The sequence below is a fragment of a genome, unplaced genomic scaffold (genome assembly GCF_019419815.1).
Source record: "Pyrus x bretschneideri cultivar Hongxiangsu unplaced genomic scaffold, Pyrus_bretschneideri_v1 Contig85, whole genome shotgun sequence".
Classification (NCBI taxonomy): Eukaryota; Viridiplantae; Streptophyta; class Magnoliopsida; order Rosales; family Rosaceae; genus Pyrus; species Pyrus x bretschneideri.
In genome coordinates this window covers 896,287-903,411 of record NW_025999826.1, presented here as the reverse complement: position 1 = coordinate 903,411, position 7,125 = coordinate 896,287, and positions in this window count along the sequence as shown.

Below are 7,125 nucleotides of genomic sequence, written 5' to 3'. Positions count from 1 at the left end.
CTTGCAAAGAATAAGCTTTCTTCAATAACAGCATACCAATTTCAGACTAGCACAACAAAATCCCCTTAAATGTTGGCATAAACCCTTAAACCCCAACTGGGTACTAATTGAACCACCAAAATCTTATTTTCCAAAAATAACAAGTAACAAATAAATAAGAAATTACCTTGAGAAGCTCACTGGATTCAAGGTTCTCTGTAAAAGAAGCGGCGACGCTGGCTGTCAAGCCGGGCTTCCCCACCAGCTGGGACTTGAGCTTCTTCCCCAAGCTGTGAGCATAAGACGCAAGTTCCTTCTTTTCTTTCACCGTCGGCGTCGGCGGCTTCACCCCATCTCTCTTCAGAGCAGGTGTGGGATCCGAACTCACTTGGCCATCCTCTTTATTATCCGAGTTCTCAATTTCGATCTCAATTTCTTCACCATTATTATTATCTTCTGGAATTTCGAGTCGTTGGGTTTGTGCTTCTTCTTGTAAAGAGGCCTTGGGGGAGGAGGAGAGTGGGGAGCGGTTGGAGGGTGGCAGAAGAAGAGAGGGCGAGACGAGAAGGAAGGAAGGGAATGGGAGATAAGTGTACGGCGTGGGATGTGGAGATGCGTGAATGCAATGGTGGTGGTGGTGGAGGTAACAAGGGGTTTGAAGAAAAGGGAGAAGGAAGAATATGGTGGTGGTGGGAGGTGTAGCCGGTGACAGGTTGGAACTCCTACTGCTGCCGCCATTTTCTTTTTTGCTGGTTCTAAACAATGCGGGCCTTGGATTTGTTCAGAGTCACTCTAAGAACAACTTCAGCGTTGGAGCCCTCCTCCTGGCAATACACTATTCAATCCACCTAATGAACAGTAATTGCCCTTAATGAACAGTAAATAGCACTGGCAATAGATTTTGCATCTCCACCGTTACACTTCTATAGCCCTGGCAATAGGCAATAAAATATTAGTATTTTTTTTATTTATAAAATTAATACAAAATAATTTTAAATGTAATATCGGATAAGATTTTTAATCGTTCTTGTTGCGCCACGTGTCATTATCCTAAGTATTATTAAATAATACAAAATAATACAATTATTGGTGATGGATTTCTGATAAGATTATTAACCAATCACGTCGCGCCACGTGTCATAATCGGTTCACAATCTTTGAGGATAGATTTCCATCAGATTTTAAACGAATGACGGCATGTCACGTGTCATAATCTGTTAACAATCTTTGATGATAGATTTCCATCAGATTTTTAACGAATGACGGCATGCCACGTGGCATTATGCAGAACCTAATCCTTTCTGAATCCTCTATATAATCCACCATCCATCTTCACAAATCTCACACCAAAATTCTCAAGATCTCTATCATTATTCATAATTTCTGCTTCCTTATTCACAAAAATCAATATCAATATTCATAGTTTATGTTTCTTTCTTTCAATGTCTTCTTCTTCTTCCTCAAGGATGATGTGGGAATTGAATCAGGAAGAGGAAGACTTGTTTAACCAATCAGAATCAATGTTCAATCACCAGGGGGTAAGAAATGAGAGGGAAGAAGATGAGGAGCGTCAAATGAGAGATGACAACGTAAGAAGGGGCAGAGCCTCACATTCCCGTCGAGTCATCCAAGCTGCGGCTCAGATCTGCAGGCCCAGGCGTTCTGGAAAACTTGATAGAAGCAGGCAACGACGAGGTATGGAACTCTTGGATGATTATTTTGTTCCTAATAGTGCATTCCCTGATACGTACTTTAGACGTCGTTTTAGAATGGAACGACATTTGTTCAACAAAATCATGATTGCTGTTTGCAACCATGATTCTTATTTTGTGCAAAAAAAAGATGCTTTTGGTGCTATGGGTCTACTGCCGGAGCAAAAAATTACTGCTGCCTTGCAGATGCTTGCATATGGAGCATCTGCAGACCAAGTGGATGAGATAACGAGGATGGGGCAATCAACCATTCTTGAGTCCCTGATGAGGTTTTACGGAGCAATGGAATCTATCTACACCGCTGAGTACCTCCGCAAACCCACACACATGGACTTGGAGCGGCTGTTGAAGAAGGCGGAGATACGTGGCTTTCCTGGGATGATTGGAAGCATTGATTGTATGCACTGGACGTGGAAAAACTGTCCAAGTGCATGGCAAGGCGCTTACGGGGACAGAAAAGGGGCAAAAAGTATCATTCTGGAGGCGGTGGCATCTTTTGATACGTGGATTTGGCACGCCTTTTTCGGGGTCCCGGGAGCTCAAAATGACATCAACGTCCTTGCCCAATCCCCAGTGTTCAACGATGTCCTGCAAGGAAAGGCACCAAAAGTTACATATGAGGTCAACGGACGTATGTACGACGGGCCATACTACCTAGCTGACGGCATCTACCCGCGCTGGTCCACATTTGTCAAAACAGTGCCACGTCCGCAGAGTGCGAAGGAAAAACACTTTGCAAGCTGTCAAGAGGGGTGCAGGAAGGATGTGGAGCGTTGTTTTGGTATCCTCCAAGCTCGCTGGGCGATCGTCAGGGGTGCTGCCAGATTGTTTGATGTAGAGTCGCTTCGATCCATCATGATGACGTGCATCATTCTTCACAACATGATTGTGGAAGATGAGTACGATTATGAAGCTGTTGATGAATATGAGCCAGACCCGATGAACAATTCAAGAACACGTATATATTGTGCTCATGACGCCACCGATGACCCCGTGCAACATGAGCCATTACAAAGGGATGGACGTTACAATGAAAGGCTCATTCAACGATATACTGCATTTCAAATGCCAGACATGCACAATGCCCGACAAATTGACTTGATAGAGCACCAGTGGGCATTGAAACAAGCTGAAGATAATTAAGTTCATTTTAGTGTGTTATTTTGAATTTGGTATGTTTATGTTATTTTATTTGGTGTGTTTTATTATTTGGTATGTTTATGTTTATGTAATTCTTAGTATATGTAATTCTTAGTATGTTTATGTTTATGTTTATGTTTATGTAATTCTTAGTATGTTTATGTTTATGTTTATGTTTATGTTTATGTAATTTTTTTATGTTTATGTTTATGTAATTCTTAGTATATGTAATCTATGTAAAGGACTTTTAATTAGAACGATGGACTTTTAATTATTTTATACAAGGACTTTTAATTAGAACGATGGTCATGGTCATGGACTTTTAACAACATAAATAACTTACCAAATTAATTCTTAATATAAATAACTTACCAAATTAATTTGAATAAATATTCATGAATATGGAAACAACATAAATAATACAAACAATAAATAATAAATTACAACCCAAAGTGATTGGAAAATTATGGGCTCCGATTACAAAAAGTACTCTATTCATCATCACTTAACCAATTTGTGGTGCTAGGATGATCTTATCTTGCGGTGCTAGAACCACCTTGGCTTGCTATTGTTTCTCTTGCACGCCTCCTTCGCACCACGTCCACTTTCTTTGACTTCCAAAAAAATTTAGAATTTGGAGACTTCCCTTCTAAAGACATGTTCATAATCTCACGATCTTGTTGAGCTCGTCTTTCTTCTCTAACATGTTCCATTTCTTGCCTAAGTAGCTCTCTTTCTCTCTCATTAGCATAAAATTTTCTCTCAACAGCTGCTGCTTTTGATGCCTTATCAGCCTTATTAGCCTCATCTTTCGCCAGTTCCCTCGCCAAAGTCAATTCACCTTGGCGAGTAAGTTCTTCCATGAACTTTGCATAATCGTTCTTGGAAGCACTCCCTTTTCTCTTTGACGCCTTCTTACCTTGAGGCCTAATTGGAAAACGGGTCGAACCCGACACTTGTTCAGGGAGGGGCGTTTCGGGCACTTCTTCTGCATCATCTGCTCTCTCATGATCGGGTGTAGAGTGTAGAGGGGTGCTATTCATGTGCACTTCTGGACCAACTGACACAACTCTAAATTTAGGACAATCTTTGACAATATTCCAACATTCCCACCGGTTGAATGATTTATTTTTGCTTTTGGTTTTGGCAGCGTACCAAGCTTGTGCTTGAAGTTCCTACACAATAAAAATAAGTAACAAATAAATAATACAAATAAATAATTATAATGAAAATAAGTAACTAGCAAATATATACATATATATATAAGTAACAAAGATAATGAAAATAAGTAAGAAGGCTTCAAGTTTAGTAAATAATGAAAATAATTAACAAATAAATATATATATATATATATATATATGTCATGTTAATCATAACATGGGGCTAGAGTTCCAAGTTTAGTAAATAATTTTAACCTTAAATATACACATTTTTTTTCTTAATGTAAGTGATATTATACATTAATTTTAATGAAAATAAGTAACAAATAAATAATACAAACAACATAATTATAATGTAACAAATAAGTAACAATAACATAATTATAATGTAACAAACAAATTAATAATACAAACAACATAATTATAATGTAACAAACAACATAATTATAATGTAACAAATAAGTAACAATAAATAATAAATTTTGTACGTAACAAATAAAGAATACAAACAATAAATAATAATATCTTGTTACCATATCCGAGTAATTTTCCCCACTTCGAATATTACTACTAGCTTGTGCCAAAGCGTCTCTCCACGTACTAAACGATTGGCTAAGTAATTTCCAACGACTGGACATCGATTCTTTGGTTCTTTTCCCACCAATTTTCTCAAGATAATTGGTATGAATAAGACTCCACATTTCTCGCAACTGCATCTCATTACCCGTAAGCAAACTATGAGTAACTTCAACCCAGCTAGTACACAACGCAACATCTTCAATAAGCGACCAATTCGTACCTGCACCAGTGGTCATTTTGTTGAAAAAAAATGGATTCAAACTTTGAGACAAAGAAAGGAATGTGATTGAAAGTAGTTGAGAAAATATGAAATTGTTGTGAAGGTAGATGATAATGAGAAGGTATTTATAGAAAAGTAAAAACAATTTTTTTTACAATTTTTTTCAAATTTTTCAGATATTGTTTTGAATTTTTTTGAATTTTTTTGAATTTTTTACAATTTTTTTAAATTTTTATTCAATTAATTAATCTCTGCCGTTGGATATAAAAAAATTTGAATTCCAACGCTCCAGATTGTGCCACGTGTCACAACGGTAACTTTTCAGATTTTTTAAACTATTATTTCATTTATTTTTTAATTTTTAAAGCATTTTAATATCCACCGTTGATCTCAGATCGAACGGTGGATATTAAATCTGACACTTTTTTTTTTTTACCGTTGAGATCTAACGGTCCACATTAAGTGACCGTTAGGATCTAACGCACCGTGGGAAGCCACGTGGCTTCCCAACGGTAACTGACAAAACCCTTTTTTCTGATTAATGTGTCGGGACGCGCCCCCACGCGCGGGTGGGGTGCACGCGCCTAACACAAAAAAAATTAAATAATACGCTGACGCCACCCTGGCGTCAGCCTTGCGTCACTCCCACCTCGGGCTCAAGGGCTAGCAATCCCTCACGGGCCCTTTGCTCGGGCCTCCCCCTTCCCTCGGGCTTCCTCACGCTGGAGGCCTGCCACCGGCCCTCGGGCCTTTGTTTTGGAGACTGTCCCCCGAGCAATTTGCTACGGTGGGAATGCTCTAATAATAATCCGCCCAAGCCCAAGAGCAGACCGTACTTGAGGGCTAGTTAGTAAATTCGTGTGTTATAAATGCAACATATGTTTAATACATATTATTTTTTATTATTTTTCACACATTTTTAAATATACATATAATTCACATTTTTTTTGTTGAAACTAATTGTTGAAAGATAATAGAGACAAGGTGCCACAAAGAGAGAAGAAGGACTTAAAGAATTATGTGTGGAATTCTTCATGTCTAATGTCTTTATTTATACTAATTATGATGGGTTTTACTTACCCAACAAGTAATACAAGTTGTACAAGGAAAAAATCTTCTAAATCCTATTGAATTTCTACTTCTTTACACAACCACACTTAAAGTAAAACACTACTAACAACACTTCTCTCTTGAATGTGTGGAATTTAAGAAGTAATTGCATCAGGTCTTCATCATTAGCAGATGGGGGCAATTGTCATTTGTTCTAGTTCAGCACAAGAATTGCATGTGTGAGTCTTAAAGTAAGGATGCATGTAAAGGATAAAGTCTCACCAAAAGCTAGCTGCGATAAACCAAATGGAACATACTCATAGTCTAAGGCGAAAAATGGGAGTTAATGCAATGTCGATACTTGGCATCTTTAGGATGCATCAAGTAGTAGAAAATGCACACAAGGTATGACCATCCTCATGTGGGTGCCTCATCAAAACCTCATTAGGTTAGCAAAATTCCTATGGGAAAAATGCTCTTGATCTAAAGGAAAAAAGTACATTAAGGTCAAGTTTCAAGATACTCCCCCTAAGTTCGACAAAACTCCCTACAAAAATACAATAGGTCACGCGATCAAATACGTTGGTAAGATTTTGGAAGATATACATTGGAAACAACTTCATGAAGAGATCAACAATTTTGTCTTCGATTGGATCTGCTTGACCTCAATCTTTTAATGCTTTGCTGATGACTGAAGAATAACTTCGGTGGCACAATACTCTTGGTGTTGACTTCTTGGATCGTCTGGTCGATGTAAGCGACATTGTTTTCATGGATTCTAGTTAGAACTCAATGATAAATGAAATCCATGTGTGCTACAAATGTGCTCGACAAGAACTCTCAACCATATTTCTCACTTGTGGGGTAGCAAGTGTGGTGAGCTTAGCACTGATCGAAGATTTTGCAACTAAGGACTATTATGTGGACCTCCAAGATATTATGGTATTCTCTAACGGTAAAGGCATTGGGAACGTTCCTTATGCATGTTTGATAAGGAACCAACGTCAGGCTGTCAGCAAACAAACAAGTATTAGTTCCATTTTTCATGTTTTTAAATCTTGTTTTTCTTACCTATGCATATGTTCGTGTTCGTTACATACTTTTATGTGTCTATCATCTTGTATGTCTTCTCTTTGGGCTTAAATGTCAAAATGGTCCCTTTGTTATAGTCATATGGCCAATTTAGTCCCTGTGTTTTCAATTTGGCTAATTTAGTCCTCGTGTTTGTCTCTGTTAACCAATTAAGGACATTTCATTCAATCTCTTTGAAAAAATTCATAAGAAA